This window comes from Bactrocera oleae, chromosome 4, assembly GCF_042242935.1.
Source record: "Bactrocera oleae isolate idBacOlea1 chromosome 4, idBacOlea1, whole genome shotgun sequence".
Lineage (NCBI taxonomy): Eukaryota > Metazoa > Arthropoda > Insecta > Diptera > Tephritidae > Bactrocera > Bactrocera oleae.
The window spans coordinates 29,016,289-29,035,934 of NC_091538.1; positions in this window are offsets into that span (position 1 = coordinate 29,016,289).

Below are 19,646 nucleotides of genomic sequence, written 5' to 3' on the forward strand. Positions count from 1 at the left end.
AACTTTTATATTTCCTATTAGCATATGCTTCCACAAATACATGAACCACATTTGGACAAAAATACCATTTTCGTGTTAAAACCTTATTCACAAATACATATATGTAGTGTTGTTGGGAAAACTTGAGCATTCTTAGATTTACATTCAGAGTCGATTTTCTTTTAACCTTTATATTCACTATTAGCAAACGCTTCCACAAATACATAAAACCATCAACTTCGCAGATTTGGACAAAAATACCATTTTCGTGTTATAACCTTTTTCACATATACATAAAAGTAGTGGGTAGTTTGGGAAAACTTGAGCATTCTTAGATTTGCGTTCAGAGTCGATTTTCTTTTAATCTTTATATCCACAATTAGAAAATGCTACCACAAATACATAAAGTCATCAACATTGCAGATTTTGAAAGAAATACCATTTTCGTTTTAAAACCTTTTTCACAAATACATGCATGTAGTGCATTTGGAAAAACTTGTATATTCTAGGATTTATATTCAAACTTGATATTCTTTTAACTTTTATATTCACTATTAGCAAATGCTTCCACAAATACATGAAACCATCAACATCGCTGATTTGGACAAAACAACCATTTTCGTGTTTAAACCTTTTTCACATATACATAAAAGTAGTGCATTTGGGAAAACTTGAGCGTTCTAAGATTTACGTTCAGAGTCGATTTTCTTTCAATCTTTATATCCACAATTAGAAAATGCTACCACAAATACATACAAACATCAACATTGCAGATTTTGAAAAATATACCATTTTCGTGTTAAAACCTTTTTCACAAATACATGCATCTAGTGCATTTGGAAAAACTTGAATAGTCTTAGATTTATTTTCAAACTCGATTTTTTTTTTAACTTTTATATTTCCTATTAGCATATGCTTCCACAAATACATGAAACCATCAACATCGCACATTTGGACAAAAATACCATTTTCGTGTTAAAACCTTATTCACAAATACATATATGTAGTGTGGTTGGGAAAACTTGAGCATTTGATTTACGTTCAGAGTCGATTTTCTTTTAACCTTTATATTCACAATTAGCAAACGCTTTTTACAAATACATAAAACCATCAACTTCGCAGATTTGGACAAAACTACCATTTTCGTGTTATAACCTTTTTCACATATACATAAAAGTAGTGCATTTGGGAAAACTTGAGCATTCTTAGATTTACGTTCTGAGTCGATTTTCTTTTAACCTTTATATCCACAATTAGAAAATACTACCACAAATACATAAAGCCATCAACATCGCAGAGTTGGAAAAAAATACCATTATAGTGTTAAAACCTTTTTCAGAAATACATGCATGTTATGCATTTGGAAAAACTTGTATATTCTTGGATTTATATTCAAACTTGATTTTCTTTTAACTTTTATATTCACTATTAGCAAATGCTTCCACAAATACATGAAACCATCAACATCGCTGATTTGGACAAAACAACCATTTTCGTGTTTAAACCTTTTTCACATATACATAAAAGTAGTGCATTTGGGAAAACTTGAGCGTTCTAAGATTTACGTTCAGAGTCGATTTTCTTTCAATCTTTATATCCACAATTAGAAAATGCTACCACAAATACATACAAACATCAACATTGCAGATTTTGAAAGAAATACCATTTTCGTTTTAAAACCTTTTTCACAAATACATGCATGTAGTGCATTTGGAAAAACTTGAATATTCTTAGATTTATTTTCAAACTCGAATTTTTTTAAACTTTTATATTTCCTATTAGCATATGCTTCCACAAATACATGAAACCATCAACATCGCACATTTGGACAAAAATACCATTTTCGTGTTAAAACCTTATTCACAAATACATATATGTAGGGTGGTTGGGAAAACTTGAGCATTCTTAGATTTACGTTCAGAGTCGATTTTCTTTTAACCTTAATATTCACAATTAGCAAACGCTTCCACAAATAATAAAACCATCAACATCGCAGATTTGGAAAAAATACCATTATAGTGTTAAAACCTTTTTCAGAAATACATGCATGTTATGTATTTGGAAAAACTTGTATATTCTAGGATTTATATTCAAACTTGATATTCTTTTAACTTTTATATTCACTATTAGCAAATGCTTCCACAAATACATGAAACCATCAACATCGCTGATTTGGACAAAACAACCATTTTCGTGTTTAAACCTTTTTCACATATACATAAAAGTAGTGCATTTGGGAAAACTTGAGCATTCTAAGATTTACGTTCAGAGTCGATTTTCTTTCAATCTTTATATCCACAATTAGAAAATGCTACCACAAATACATACAAACATCAACATTGCAGATTTTGAAAAATATACCATTTTCGTGTTAAAACCTTTTTCACAAATACATGCATCTAGTGCATTTGGAAAAACTTGAATATTCTTAGATTTATTTTCAAACTCGAATTTTTTTAAACTTTTATATTTCCTATTAGCATATGCTTCCACAAATACATGAAACCATCAACATCGCACATTTGGACAAAAATACCATTTTCGTGTTAAAACCTTATTCACAAATACATATATGTAGGGTGGTTGGGAAAACTTGAGCATTCTTAGATTTACGTTCAGAGTCGATTTTCTTTTAACCTTAATATTCACAATTAGCAAACGCTTCCACAAATAATAAAACCATCAACATCGCAGATTTGGAAAAAATACCATTATAGTGTTAAAACCTTTTTCAGAAATACATAAAAGTAGTGCATTTGGGAAAACTTGAGCGTTCTAAGATTTACGTTCAGAGTCGATTTTCTTTTAACCTTTATATCCACAATTAGAAAATGCTACCACAAATACATACAAACATCAACATTGCAGATTTTGAAAAATATACCATTTTCGTGTTAAAACCTTTTTCACAAATACATGCATCTAGTGCATTTGGAAAAACTTGTATATTCTAGGATTTATATTCAAACTTGATATTCTTTTAACTTTTATATTCACTATTAGCAAATGCTTCCACAAATACATGAAACCATCAACATCGCTGATTTGGACAAAACAACCATTTTCGTGTTTAAACCTTTTTCACATATACATAAAAGTAGTGCATTTGGGAAAACTTGAGCGTTCTAAGATTTACGTTCAGAGTCGATTTTCTTTCAATCTTTATATCCACAATTAGAAAATGCTACCACAAATACATACAAACATCAACATTGCAGATTTTGAAAGAAATACCATTTTCGTGTTAAAACCTTTTTCACAAATACATGCATCTAGTGCATTTGGAAAAACTTGAATATTCTTAGATTTATTTTCAAACTCGATTTTTTTTTTAACTTTTATATTTCCTATTAGCATATGCTTCCACAAATACATGAACCACATTTGGACAAAAATACCATTTTCGTGTTAAAACCTTATTCACAAATACATATATGTAGTGTTGTTGGGAAAACTTGAGCATTCTTAGATTTACATTCAGAGTCGATTTTCTTTTAACCTTTATATTCACTATTAGCAAACGCTTCCACAAATACATAAAACCATCAACTTCGCAGATTTGGACAAAAATACCATTTTCGTGTTATAACCTTTTTCACATATACATAAAAGTAGTGGGTAGTTTGGGAAAACTTGAGCATTCTTAGATTTGCGTTCAGAGTCGATTTTCTTTTAATCTTTATATCCACAATTAGAAAATGCTACCACAAATACATAAAGTCATCAACATTGCAGATTTTGAAAGAAATACCATTTTCGTTTTAAAACCTTTTTCACAAATACATGCATGTAGTGCATTTGGAAAAACTTGTATATTCTAGGATTTATATTCAAACTTGATATTCTTTTAACTTTTATATTCACTATTAGCAAATGCTTCCACAAATACATGAAACCATCAACATCGCTGATTTGGACAAAACAACCATTTTCGTGTTTAAACCTTTTTCACATATACATAAAAGTAGTGCATTTGGGAAAACTTGAGCGTTCTAAGATTTACGTTCAGAGTCGATTTTCTTTCAATCTTTATATCCACAATTAGAAAATGCTACCACAAATACATACAAACATCAACATTGCAGATTTTGAAAAATATACCATTTTCGTGTTAAAACCTTTTTCACAAATACATGCATCTAGTGCATTTGGAAAAACTTGAATAGTCTTAGATTTATTTTCAAACTCGATTTTTTTTTTAACTTTTATATTTCCTATTAGCATATGCTTCCACAAATACATGAAACCATCAACATCGCACATTTGGACAAAAATACCATTTTCGTGTTAAAACCTTATTCACAAATACATATATGTAGTGTGGTTGGGAAAACTTGAGCATTTGATTTACGTTCAGAGTCGATTTTCTTTTAACCTTTATATTCACAATTAGCAAACGCTTTTTACAAATACATAAAACCATCAACTTCGCAGATTTGGACAAAACTACCATTTTCGTGTTATAACCTTTTTCACATATACATAAAAGTAGTGCATTTGGGAAAACTTGAGCATTCTTAGATTTACGTTCTGAGTCGATTTTCTTTTAACCTTTATATCCACAATTAGAAAATACTACCACAAATACATAAAGCCATCAACATCGCAGAGTTGGAAAAAAATACCATTATAGTGTTAAAACCTTTTTCAGAAATACATGCATGTTATGCATTTGGAAAAACTTGTATATTCTTGGATTTATATTCAAACTTGATTTTCTTTTAACTTTTATATTCACTATTAGCAAATGCTTCCACAAATACATGAAACCATCAACATCGCTGATTTGGACAAAAGAACCATTTTCGTGTTAAAACCTTTTTCACATATACATAAAAGTAGTGCATTTGGGAAAACTTGAGCATTCTTAGATTTAAGTTCAGAGTCGATTTTCTTTTAACCTTTATATCCACAATTAGAAAATGCTACCACAAATACATAAAGCCATCAACACTGCAGATTTTGAAAAAAAAACCATTTTCGTGTTAAAACCTTTTTCACAAATACATGCATGTAGTGCATTTGTAAAAACTTCAATATTCTTAGATTTATTTTAAAACTCGATTTTCTTTTAACTTTTATATTAACTATTAGCATATGCTTCCACAAATACATGAAACCATCAACATCGCACATTTGGACCAAAATACCATTATAGTGTTAAAACCTTATTCACAAATACATATATGTAGTGTGGTTGGGAAAACTTGAGCATTCTTAGATTTACGTACAGAGTCGATTTTCTTTTAACCTTTATATTCACAATTAGCAAACGCTGCCACAAATAATAAAACCATCAACATCGCAGATTTGGAAAAAAATACCATTATAGTGTTAAAACCTTTTTCAGAAGTACATGCATGTTATGCATTTGGAAAAACTTGTATATTCTTGGATTTATATTCAAACTTGATTTTCTTTTAACTTTTATATTCACTATTAGCAAATGCTTCCACAAATACATGAAACCCTCAACATCGCTGATTTGGACAAAACAACCATTTTCGTGCTTAAACCTTTTTCACATATACATAAAAGTAGTGCATTTGGGAAAACTTGAGCAATCTAAGATTTACGTTCAGAGTCGATTTTCTTTTAATCTTTATATCCATAATTAGAAAATGCTACCACAAATACATAAAAACATCAACATTGCAGATTTTTAAAAATATACCATTTTCGTGTTAAAACCTTTTTCACAAATACATGCATCTAGTGAATTTGGAAAAACTTGAATATTCTTAGTTTTATTTTCAAACTCGATTTTTTTTTAACTTTTATATTTCCTATTAGCATATGCTTCCACAAATACATGAAACCATCAACATCGCAGATTTAGACAAAAATACCATTTTCGTGTTATAACCTTTTTCACATATACATAAAAGTAGTGCATTTGGAAAACTTAAGCATTCTTAGATTCACAATCAGAGTCGATTTTCTTTTAACCTTTATATTCACAATTAGCAAATGCTACCACAAATACATAAAATCATCAACATCGCAGATTTTGAAAAAATTACCATTTTCGTATTAAAACCTCTTTCACAAAAACATAAATGTAGGGCATTTGGGAAAACTTGAATATTCCTAGATTTATATTTAAACTCGGTTTTCTTTTATCTTTCATATTCACTATAAGCAAATTTTTCCACAAATACATGAAACCATTAACATCACAGATTTGGACAAAAATACCATTTTCGTGTTAAAACTGCTTTCACAAACACATGCATGTAGTGCATTTGGAAAAACTTGAATATTCTTAGATTTATATTCAAACTCGATTTTCTTTTAACTTTTATATTCACTATTAGCAAATTGTTCCACAAATACATGAAACCATCAACATTGCAGATTTGGAGAAAAAAAACATTTTCGTGTTAAAACCTTTTGCACATATACATATATATAGTGTATTTGGGAAAACTTGAGCATTCTTAGATTTACGTTCAGAGTAGACTTTCTTTTAACTTTTATATCCACAATTAGAAAATGGTACCAAAAATACATAAAGCCATCAACACTGCAGATTTTGAAAAAAATACCATTTTCATGTTAAAACCTTTTTCACAAATACATGCATGTAGTGCATTTGGAAAAACTTGAATATTCTTAGATTTATTTTCAAACTCGATTTTCCTTTAACTTTTATATTTCCTATTAGCATATGCTTTCACAAATACATGAACCACATTTGGACAAAAATACCATTTTCGTGTTAAAACCTTATTCACAAATACATATATGTAGTGTTGTTTGGAAAACTTGAGCATTCTTAGATTTACATTCAGAGTCGATTTTCTTTTAACCTTTATATTCACTATTAGCAAACGCTTCCACAAATACATAAAACCATCAACTTCGCAGATTTGGACAAAAATACCATTTTCGTGTTATAACCTTTTTCACATATACATAAAAGTAGTGGGTAGTTTGGGAAAACTTGAGCATTCTTAGATTTGCGTTCAGAGTCGATTTTCTTTTAATCTTTATATCCACAATTAGAAAATGCTACCACAAATACATAAAGTCATCAACATTGCAGATTTTGAAAAAAATACCATTTTCGTTTTAAAACCTTTTTCACAAATACATGCATGTAGTGCATTTGGAAAAACTTGAATATTCTTAGATTTATTTTCAAACTCGAATTTTTTTAAACTTTTATATTTCCTATTAGCATATGCTTCCACAAATACATGAAACCATCAACATCGCACATTTGGACAAAAATACCATTTTCGTGTTAAAACCTTATTCACAAATACATATATGTAGGGTGGTTGGGAAAACTTGAGCATTCTTAGATTTACGTTCAGAGTCGATTTTCTTTTAACCTTAATATTCACAATTAGCAAACGCTTCCACAAATAATAAAACCATCAACATCGCAGATTTGGAAAAAATACCATTATAGTGTTAAAACCTTTTTCAGAAATACATGCATGTTATGTATTTGGAAAAACTTGTATATTCTAGGATTTATATTCAAACTTGATATTCTTTTAACTTTTATATTCACTATTAGCAAATGCTTCCACAAATACATGAAACCATCAACATCGCTGATTTGGACAAAACAACCATTTTCGTGTTTAAACCTTTTTCACATATACATAAAAGTAGTGCATTTGGGAAAACTTGAGCATTCTAAGATTTACGTTCAGAGTCGATTTTCTTTCAATCTTTATATCCACAATTAGAAAATGCTACCACAAATACATACAAACATCAACATTGCAGATTTTGAAAAATATACCATTTTCGTGTTAAAACCTTTTTCACAAATACATGCATCTAGTGCATTTGGAAAAACTTGAATATTCTTAGATTTATTTTCAAACTCGATTTTTTTTTTAACTTTTATATTTCCTATTAGCATATGCTTCCACAAATACATGAAACCATCAACATCGCACATTTGGACAAAAATACCATTTTCGTGTTAAAACCTTATTCACAAATACATATATGTAGTGTGGTTGGGAAAACTTGAGCATTTGATTTACGTTCAGAGTCGATTTTCTTTTAACCTTTATATTCACAATTAGCAAACGCTTTTTACAAATACATAAAACCATCAACTTCGCAGATTTGGACAAAACTACCATTTTCGTGTTATAGCCTTTTTCACATATACATAAAAGTAGTGCATTTGGGAAAACTTGAGCATTCTTCGATTTACGTTCTGAGTCGATTTTCTTTTAACCTTTATATCCACAATTAGAAAATACTACCACAAATACATAAAGCCATCAACATCGCAGAGTTGGAAAAAAATACCATTATAGTGTTAAAACCTTTTTCAGAAATACATGCATGTTATGCATTTGGAAAAACTTGTATATTCTTGGATTTATATTCAAACTTGATTTTCTTTTAACTTTTATATTCACTATTAGCAAATGCTTCCACAAATACCTGAAACCATCAACATCGCTGATTTGGACAAAAGAACCATTTTCGTGTTAAAACCTTTTTCACATATACATAAAAGTAGTGCATTTGGGAAAACTTGAGCATTCTTAGATTTAAGTTCAGAGTCGATTTTCTTTTAACCTTTATATCCACAATTAGAAAATGCTACCACAAATACATAAAACCATCAACATCGCACATTTGGACCAAAATACCATTTTCATGTTAAAACCTTATTCACATATACATATATGTAGTGTGGTTGGGAAAACTTGAGCATTCTTAGATTTACGTACAGAGTCGATTTTCTTTTAACCTTTATATTCACAATTAGCAAACGCTTCCACAAATACATAAAACCATCAACTTCGCAGATTTGGACAAAAATACCATTTTCGTGTTATAACCTTTTTTACAAATACATGCATGTAGTGCATTTGGAAAAACTTGAATATTCTTAGATTTTTTTTCAAACTCGATTTTTTTTTTAACTTTTATATTTCCTATTAGCATATGCTTCCACAAATACATGAAACCATCAACATCGCACATTTGGACCAAAATACCATTTTCGTGTTAAAACCTTATTCACAAATACATATATGTAGTGTGGTTGGGAAAACTTGAGCATTCTTAGATTAACGTACAGAGTCGATTTTCTTTTAACCTTTATATTCAGAATTAGCAAACGCTGCCACAAATAATAAAACCATCAACATCGCAGATTTGGAAAAAAATACCATTATAGTGTTAAAACCTTTTTCACAAATACATGCATGTAGTGCATTTGGAAAAACTTGAATATTCTTAGATTTATTTTCAAACTCGATTTTTTTTTAACTTTTATATTTCCTATTAGCATATGCTTCCACAAATACATGAAACCATCAACATCGCACATTTGGACCAAAATACCATTTTCGTGTTAAAACCTTTTTCACATATACATAAAAGTAGTGCATTGGGAAAACTTGAGCATTCTTAGACTTACGTTCAGAGTCGATTTTCTTTTAACCTTTATATCCAAAATTAGAAAATACTCCCACAAATATATAAAGCCATCAACATCGCAGAGTTGGAAAAAAAATACCATTTTTGTGTTAAAACCTTTTTCACAAATACATGCATGTAGTGCATTTGGAAAAACTTGAATATTCTTAGATTTATTTTCAAACTCGATTTTTTTTAACTTTTATATTTCCTATTAGCATATGCTTCCACAAATACATGAAACCATCAACATCGCACATTTGGACAAAAATACCATTTTCGTGTTATAACCTTTTTCACAAACACATGCATGTAGTGCATTTGGAAAAACTTGAATATTCTTAGATTTATATTCAAACTCGATTTTCTTTTAACTTTTATATTCACTATTAGCAAATGCTTCCACAAATACATGAAACCATCAACATCGCTGATTTGGACAAAAGAACCATTTTCGTGTTAAAACCTTTTTCACATATACATAAAAGTAGTGCATTTGGGAAAACTTGAGCATTCTTAGATTTACGTTCAGAGTCGATTTTCTTTTAACCTTTATATCCACAATTAGAAAATGCTACCACAAATACATAAAGCCATCAACACTGCAGATTTTGAAAAAAAAACCATTTTCGTGTTAAAACCTTTTTCACAAATACATGCATGTAGTGCATTTGGAAAAACTTGAATATTCTTAGATTTATTTTCAAACTCGATTTTTTTTTAACTTTTATATTTCCTATTAGCATATGATTCCACAAATACATGAAACCATCAACATCACACATTTGGACCAAAATACCATTTTCGTGTTAAAACCTTATTCACAAATACATATATGTAGTGTGGTTGGGAAAACTTGAGCATTCTTAGATTAACGTACGCAGTCGATTTTCTTTTAACCTTTATATTCAGAATTAGCAAACGCTGCCACAAATAATAAAACCATCAACATCGCAGATTTGGAAAAAAATACCATTATAGTGTTAAAACCTTTTTCAGAAATACATGCATGTTATGCATTTGGAAAAACTTGTATATTCTTGGATTTATATTCAAACTTGATTTTCTTTTAACCTTTATATTCGCAATTAGCAAACGCTTCCACAAATACATAAAACCATCAGCCTCGCAGATTTGGACAAAAATACCATTTTCGTGTTATAACCTTTTTCACATATACATAAAAGTAGTGCATTGGGAAAACTTGAGCATTCTTAGATTTACGTTCTGAGTCGATTTTCTTTTAACCTTTATATCCAAAATTAGAAATTACTACCACAAATATATAAAGCCATCAACATCGCAGAGTTGGAAAAAAATACCATTATAGTGTTAAAACCTTTTTCAGAAATACATGCATGTTATGCATTTGGAAAAACTTGAATATTCTTAGATTTATTTTCAAACTCGATTTTCTTTTAACTTTTATATTCACTATTAGCAAATGCTTCCACAAATACATGAAACCATCAACATCGCAGATTTGGACAAAAATACCATTTTCGTGTTATAACCTTTTTCACAAACACATGCATGTAGTGCATTTGGAAAAACTTGAATATTCTTAGATTTATATTCAAACTCGATTTTCTTTTAACTTTTATATTCACAATTAGCAAACGCTTTCACAAATACATAAAACCATCAACTTCGCAGAGTTGAACAAAAATACCATTTTCGTGTTATAACCTTTTTCACATATACATAAAAGTAGTGCATTGGGAAAACTTGAGCATTCTTAGATTTACGTTCTGAGTCGATTTTCTTTTAACCTTTATATCCAAAATTAGAAATTACTACCACAAATATATAAAGCCATCAACATCGCAGAGTTGGAAAAAAATACCATTATAGTGTTAAAACCTTTTTCAGAAATACATGCATGTTATGCATTTGGAAAAACTTGAATATTCTTAGATTTATTTTCAAACTCGATTTTCTTTTAACTTTTATATTCACTATTAGCAAATGCTTCCACAAATACATGAAACCATCACCATCGCAGATTTGGACAAAAATACCATTTTCGTGTTATAACCTTTTTCACAAACACATGCATGTAGTGCATTTGGAAAAACTTGAATATTCTTAGATTTATATTCAAACTCGATTTTCTTTTAACTTTTATATTCACAATTAGCAAACGCTTTCACAAATACATAAAACCATCAACTTCGCAGATTTGGACAAAAATACCATTTTCGTGTTAAAACCTTTTTCACATATACATAAAAGTAGTGCATTTGGAAAAACTTGAGCATTCTTAGATTTACGTTCAGAGTCGATTTTCTTTTAACCTTTATATCCACAATTAGAAAATGCTACCACAAATACATAAAGCCATCAACACTGCAGATTTTGGAAAAAAAACCATTTTCGTGTTAAAACCTTTTTCACAAATACATGCATGTAGTGCATTTGGAAAAACTTGAATATTCTTAGATTTATTTTCAAACTCGATTTTCTTTTAACTTTTATATTCACTATTAGCAAATGCTTCCACAAATACATGAAACCATCAACATCGCAGATTTGGACAAAAATACCATTTTCGTGTTATAACCTTTTTCACAAACACATGCATGTAGTGCATTTGGAAAAACTTGAATATTCTTAGATATATATTCAAACTCGATTTTCTTTTAACTTTTATATTCACTATTAGCAAATGCTTCCACAAATACATGAAACCATCAACATCGCTGATTTGGACAAAAGAACCATTTTCGTGTTAAAACCTTTTTCACATATACATAAAAGTAGTGCATTTGGGAAAACTTGAGCATTCTTAGATTTACGTTCAGAGTCGATTTTCTTTTAACCTTTATATCCACAATTAGAAAATGCTACCACAAATACATAAAGCCATCAACACTGCAGATTTTGAAAAAAAAACCATTTTCGTGTTAAAACCTTGCATGCATGTAGTGCATTTGGAAAAACTTGAATATTCTTAGATTTATTTTCAAACTCGATTTTCCTGTAACTTTTATATTTCTTATTAGCATATGCTTCCACAAATACATGAACCACATTTGAACAAAAATACCATTTTCGTGTTAAAACCTTATTCACAAATACATATATGTAGTGTGGTTGGGAAAACTTGAGCATTCTTGGATTTACGTTCAGAGTCGATTTTCTTTTAACCTTTATATTCACAATTATCAAACGCTTCCACAAATACATAAAACCATCAACTTCCCAGATTTGGACAAAAATACCATTTTCGTGTTATAACCTTTTTCACATATACATAAAAGTAGTGGGTAGTTTGGGAAAACTTGAGCATTCTTAGATTTACCTTCAGAGTCGATTTTCTTTTAATCTTTATATCCACAATTAGAAAATGCTACCACAAATACATAAAGTCATCAACATTGCAGATTTTGAAAAAAATACCATTTTCGTGTTAAAACCTTTTTCAGAAATACATGCATGTTATGCATTTGGAAAAACTTGTATATTCTTGGATTTATATTCAAACTTGATTTTCTTTTAACTTTTTTATTCACTATTAGCAAATGCTTCCACAAATACATGAAACCATCAACATCGCTGATTTGGACAAAAGAACCATTTTCGTGTTAAAACCTTTTTCACATGTACATAAAAGTAATGCATTTGGAAAACTTAAGCATTCTTAGATTCACTATCAGAGTCGATTTTCTTTTAACCTTTATATTCACAATTAGCAAATGCTACCACAAATACATAAAATCATCAACATCGCAGATTTTGAAAAAAATACCATTTTCGTATTAAAACCTCTTTCACAAAAACATAAATGTAGGGCATTTGGGAAAACTTGAATATTCCTAGATTTATATTTAAACTCGGTTTTCTTTTATCTTTCATATTCACTGAATAATTATGCTATAATGTTAGCACTCAACATTGACATTATTACTTCCCGTTTCTTTCACAAACGGCTTTTTAAGGTTTAAATTGAAATATTCTTTATTTTTTTTATTGAATGTTTCACAAGTTTTTTATTGGTTTAACACTTTTGTGATAAAAATTAATACTACGATTTTAAACTCAGAAAGTTTTGACGGTTGGTAGCGGAGATAGCGATTTCATACATTTACGTTGAGCAAAGAGATCGGAATTATTTCGAATGTGTTGAATTGAAGATCCAATCCCTCTTTTTGTTGATTGTGTGGGGTGTCATCGTGTATGGTGGTAACTTCTGTGCTGACATCGTGTGCAGTGTGGTCGGTTATGTTGTGAGTGCGTGTTGTGTTCCAAGGTGTGGTGTGTTGTATTAGGGTGTGACATTATTTACCCTGAAGAAGCGGTGTAGTTGGAAGGGGAGTTTATAGTCATTTAAACATCCTGGGCCCCCTAGGCGGATATTTTGCCTAGTAGTACAGATATGCTGTAAATGTCCCAGGTATCACGGCGTACTGCAATTGGAGTAGCCGAGGGCGCGGTATGCATGATAATGCAGTAGTGGTAGATCCATATTTACCTGTACGTGTAGGATGGAATCTTTATTTTGAAATGGGTATTATGTTTTTTGATTTAGAAGTTAGTGCGTTAAGCAAGCAACGTTGTTTTGCATTTATTCGATTTGTTGTTGTGACGACGTATTATTATATGGTATAATTTTGTTTATTCATTTTATTGCCGGTTATCTACTATTATTTTATTATCGGCTTATAGGATGGCGACTCCACGCCTAGCTCAGATATGGCCAGAATGGGTGCTCCTTTGAAACCTTTGAAGAGGGATCTTGCGAGCGTAAGATTTGTGATTTACGGCTACTTTTTAAGTGGATTTGTACACGTATTACAAGTATTTCCCATAAACCACCAATACGAAGGGGGCTTAGATATATGCGATTAGAGCGACCTTTGCTTGTTGTAAGGCTTGGTGCGTCATTGTATCGCATTGGGAGCATGCTGATCGCTTAACTTTATTTTAAATTGTTTTATAATTTTGAAAAAGTAAGCTACTAGAGCATAATTTGTTATGTGTCGATTTTTTCGACTTTTTTGGGATAATTTGGATATATGTATGTTAAAGTGCGTATGCACTAATTTGGCAAGTAGGAGGGCACAACATATCTCAAGCTTTTTGAATCAGGATTTTTGTATCATTATTGGCAAGAGCCATCCTGCGGGGTCGAAAAGTTACATATTTGTGTTTTTTCAAACTGATCTTGTCAGAAGGGACTCTGAGTTTGTTTTTTCGGCCAATTCTTGGAGTGTTGGAACATTGTGAATTTAGTGGTAGTCGTATGACGTACCGACCATTATTTGATCGAGTAGTTGTGGCTTTGTAGAAGTCTTTACAATACTGATCTTCTGGGGTTTTAATTGATATGAGGGGGCATTTTTCTAACTCCCGAAATTTCCTTGATTGTGAATTAAGGTATTCTTTTGAATTTTCGTCAACTTGAGTTGTTGATGTGGAAACTGGTTCAGTAACTAGTCCACTTACAATCCAATATTGTATTTTGGGCTAGAAGGGTCGTTGAAATTTTTTCAACACCTTCAAGCATTATTTGCGGTATAAGGTCGCTGCCTATTAGAATATCTATGTTTGCGGGGGTGTTGCAGTTGGGATCTGCTAGCTTTAAGTGTGAAACATTTTGCCAATGCTTGCTATTTATGTGATAGCATGGAAGCATGTTAGTAAGTTGCGGTAGAACTATAGCTTCTGCTACAATTCGCTTATCCGCTTGGGGGGAAATTAGGGCAATGGGGCAGGTTTTATTTGAGGTTTGGACTACTCTTCCGCCCATTCCCGTAATTTCAAAATTTGATTGTTTTGATGGCAATTTTAGCCTATTTTGTGCCTTAGACGCTATAAATGATCGTTGTGATCCTTGGTCTATTAAGGCCCTAAGCTTAAAAAGTTCTCCTCGGTGCTCGATGGAGACGACTGCTGTGGGTAGTAATACCCTACTTTGAATATCGCTGTGTACCGTTTGTATTTTTAATGCCTTTGAGCAGCACGGTGCTTTTTGGCAATTTCCAGGATTTCGGTTTTTGGCAGTTTCTGTTACCACTAAACCTGTGGTTCTTTTTGTATAAGCGCTTCTTTGGGGTGATATGGGAAATTTGCTGTAATGGAGCATTGTGTGGTGTCTTTTGTGACAATATGAGCAATTGAATTTGCTTTTGCAATTTTTATATTTATGCGCATGTGACAAGCAATTTGTACAAAGTTTTTTTGACCTCACGAAATAGTTTCGTTCGTTAACTTTTAAGTTTTTAAACTTCTCGCAAGATTGTAGTTTATGCCCTCTCGTGCATAGTTCGCATGACGTATGATTGTTCTGTTCGGATGTGAACGATTGAGATTTGTAAAAGCTTCTGTTTAATTTGTTTTTTAGGTCGTTTTGAACGTTTTTAGTTCTAACTAGCTTTTTGTCTACCCTTTCAGCGATTTCGTACTGGGTAGTTAGAAAGTCTTTCATTTGTTGCCACGTGGGGCATTTCTTTCGTGATGAGAGCGATTGCTCCCATAAAAGTAGCGATTTTTCTGGTAATGCGGCAGTGCATATGTTTACCAGTATAGGGTCCCAGCTGTCTGTGGGAATATTTTGTGTCGATAAAACCGACAAACAATTTGAAACAGTGGATTGAAGTTTGATAAATTCTTCACTTCTTTCCTTTTGAATTTTTGGCAAGTTCATTAATATCGATATTTGTTTATCGACCAATATTCTTTCGTTTTCAAATCTTGATTTAAGAGCTTCCCAAGCCAAATTGAAATTGTCGGCATTAAGTGCGAACTGTTTGACTATTGCGCCTGCTTGACCTTTAGTTTTGTATCGGAGGTGATACAATTTTTGCGCTTTTGATAATTTTGGATGGTTGATGTATACGGCAGTGAACATGTCCCGGAAGGACGGCCATTCTTCATAACCTCCATAAAATATTTCTGTGTCACATGCGGGCACCTCGAGATGGATGCCCGAACTTGCCTCTTGACTTTGAACTTGTGGCAGCTCTACTCGCTGATGTGGAGTAGGTGCAATTGCTTTTATTAGCTTTAGTTGATCGGAGATCATAGCTTTTGTAGCTTCGTACTGGTCTAAGCAGTTTTCGTATAGTGCGTAAGCCGATGATTTAAAATCGTGTGGTAGATCTGAATTGTCATAATCTACTATGGCGTCATGAGCCGTTTGGAGACGAGTCCAAAAATTGTCAATATTTTGTTTTTTTATTTCCAATAACGATTCAGAAATGTCTTGAATCGGTGAAAATGAAAATCGAGTGCAGTATCGTGTTAATCTGTCACTCTCGGAAATGAATTTGGCAACACAAATATTTTTGCCCTTTATTTGCTTTGTGGTAACCTGTCTTGAGCGTGTAGCTTCTGCAGGTGTAATTTGATTTTTATCGTCATTAACCATTTTTGTTTTGTTATTTATTACTATATGTGTCAAAGTTAATTAAAATTTTCTGAGTGTAAACTGATTTAAGCGCAGCAATAAATGATAATTAATACCGAATACTATTTTACGTATATACGATTTTTTTTTTTTCGGACTAGATATATATTTATTTGCGAAATAATTTTTTAATTTGTATTTTATTTTAAATATATATTTGTCAGCGTAATTTAAATTTTCTTAATTTAGTTATTAAGAATGGCACTTTTAATTTAATAATACTTATATTCTTATGTTGGTGTATTTAGGTACACCCTAATACACGGACTTGTGTGTACATATATATTTATGTGCTCGTGAAATTGAGAGCTCGTTGAAGAGATCAATACGAATTGTTTGTGCGTATGTAATATTTTTATTTTCTAGGGCAATTGAGAGCTCGTTGTAGAGATCAATTTGCTTTTACTTTTGTGTACGCAATCCTGCTTGTTTGTTACAAGGGGTATTGCGGGATGTATGCCAATGTGGACTTTGAAACTATGTGTATTTTTGTTTTTAATAAATTATTTATTATTTTTAATATCTAGTAGTGTTATCTTTACCACAACGTTTATTGTTTTATTTTTCATGTAATTTTACAACTTTTTTCAATGTGTAATTGACCCAATGTATATAGGGTATATAAGCATAGGCATAGATTATATGCCGTATGTATAAATATGTATGTTCGCACTGCGAAGAGAGCGCGAAAGCGAAGTGAATAATGTGTAGGTATTTTCCCTTATGCACTTTGTAAATATATTTTTGTTTATATATATTTGTTTAGTAAAAATATATATATAACGACATATATAGATATAATATGTAAACGTTAATTCGATATGCATATATGTATGTTTATCTGTTGTATTTTTATTTCTTTCTCTGTTTGTTTTATGTTTGATATTTTGCCTTTGCTTACTTATTGAATGCAATCCTGCTTATTGCTATATTAAGCATAAGGGGTATTGCTGGATTAATGTGCAAGTGTATACTTGAATTGGTTTTTTTTTTTGTTTTTTTTTGTTTTTTTTTTTGGTTCTTGATGGTGTGTTTGAACACAGGAAGGTAAACTTTTAATTGGGCAATAAGTTAAGATCCATTTGTTTTTTTTTTTTTTTTTAAATATATAAGTATGTATTTGAAATACACTCGGAATTGTGTCAGTTTGGTAACCGTTTTTTTATGCTGTTAAAACGGATTTTCTGTTACAGGTTTTATGTTATAATATATAAAACTGAAATTTTTACATACATATACGCATAAAATAAGATATGTAAATGAAATAAATACGCTCACTTTGTAGGGTATACGGTTTTTACATATACATATATTTATTTATATTTCCTTTTGTGCCAATTCGTGTGTTTATTCTCCAGCTGCTTACAGGTATGCTTTGTTGTTGTTTTTTGTTTAAAAATTCGCGCCCGTTTGTTCTATTTATGTTTTGTGCTAAGATTTCGCGGCCGGTTGTGTGAATTTTTGTTTGTTTAAAATGTTTATATGTTTGTTGAAATACATATATATATACATCAGCACTGTACCTTTGGTGAGGTTTGTGTTACATTTTAAAATTTAATAATTGTTAATTTGTCACTGCACCATTTTTAACATTTTTTGACTTAAATTGCAAATTTTGTTACTTTTTTGTTGTACCACTGCACTGCTCTTTGTTACTTGTTTGTAATAATTATTAATTGTGTTTCTTAATACAGTTTTGTAAAAATCCGAAGGTGCCTTTCGGGAAGGCTCGAAGGACCATGAATAATTATGCTATAATGTTAGCACTCAACATTGACATTATTACTTCCCGTTTCTTTCACAAACGCCTTTTTAAGGTTTAAATTGAAATATTCTTTATTTTTTTTACTGAATGTTTCACAAGTTTTTTATTGGTTTAACACTTTTGTGATAAAAATTAATACTACGATTTTAAACTCAGAAAGTTTTGACGGTTGGTAGCGGAGATAGCGATTTCATACATTTACGTTGCGCAAAGAGATCGGAATTATTTCGAATGTGTTGAATTGAAGATCCAATCCCTCTTTTTGTTGATTGTGTGGGGTGTCATCGTGTATGGTGGTAACTTCTGTGCTGACATCGTGTGCAGTGTGGTCGTTTATGTTGTGAGTGCGTGTTGTGTTCCAAGGTGTGGTGTGTTGTATTAGGGTGTGACATTATTTACCCTGAAGAAGCGGTGTAGTTGGAAGGGGAGTTTATAGTCATTTAAACATTCACTATAAGCAAATTTTTCCACAAATACATGAAACCATTAACATCGCAGATTTGACAAAAATACCATTTTCGTGTTAAAACTGCTTTCACAAACACATGCATGTAGTGCATTTGGAAAAACTTGAATATTCTTAGATTTATATTCAAACTCGATTTTCTTTTAACTTTTATATTCACTATTAGCAAATTGTTCCACAAATACATGAAACCATCAACATTGCAGATTTGGAGAAAAGAACCATTTTCGTGTTAAAACCTTTTGCACATATACATATATGTAGTGTATTTGGGAAAACTTGAGCATTCTTAGATTTACGTTCAGAGTAGATTTTCTTTTAACCTTTATATCCACAATTAGAAAATGGTACCAAAAATACATAAAGCCATCAACACTGCAGATTTTGAAAAAAATACCATTTTCATGTTAAAACCTTTTTCACAAATACATGCATGTAGTACATTTGGAAAAACTTGAATATTCTTAGATTTATTTTCACACCCGATTTTCCTTTAACTTTTATATTTCCTATTAGCATATGCTTCCACAAATACATGAACCACATTTGGACAAAAATACCATTTTCGTGTTAAAAACTTATTCACAAATACATATATGTAGTGTTGTTGGGAA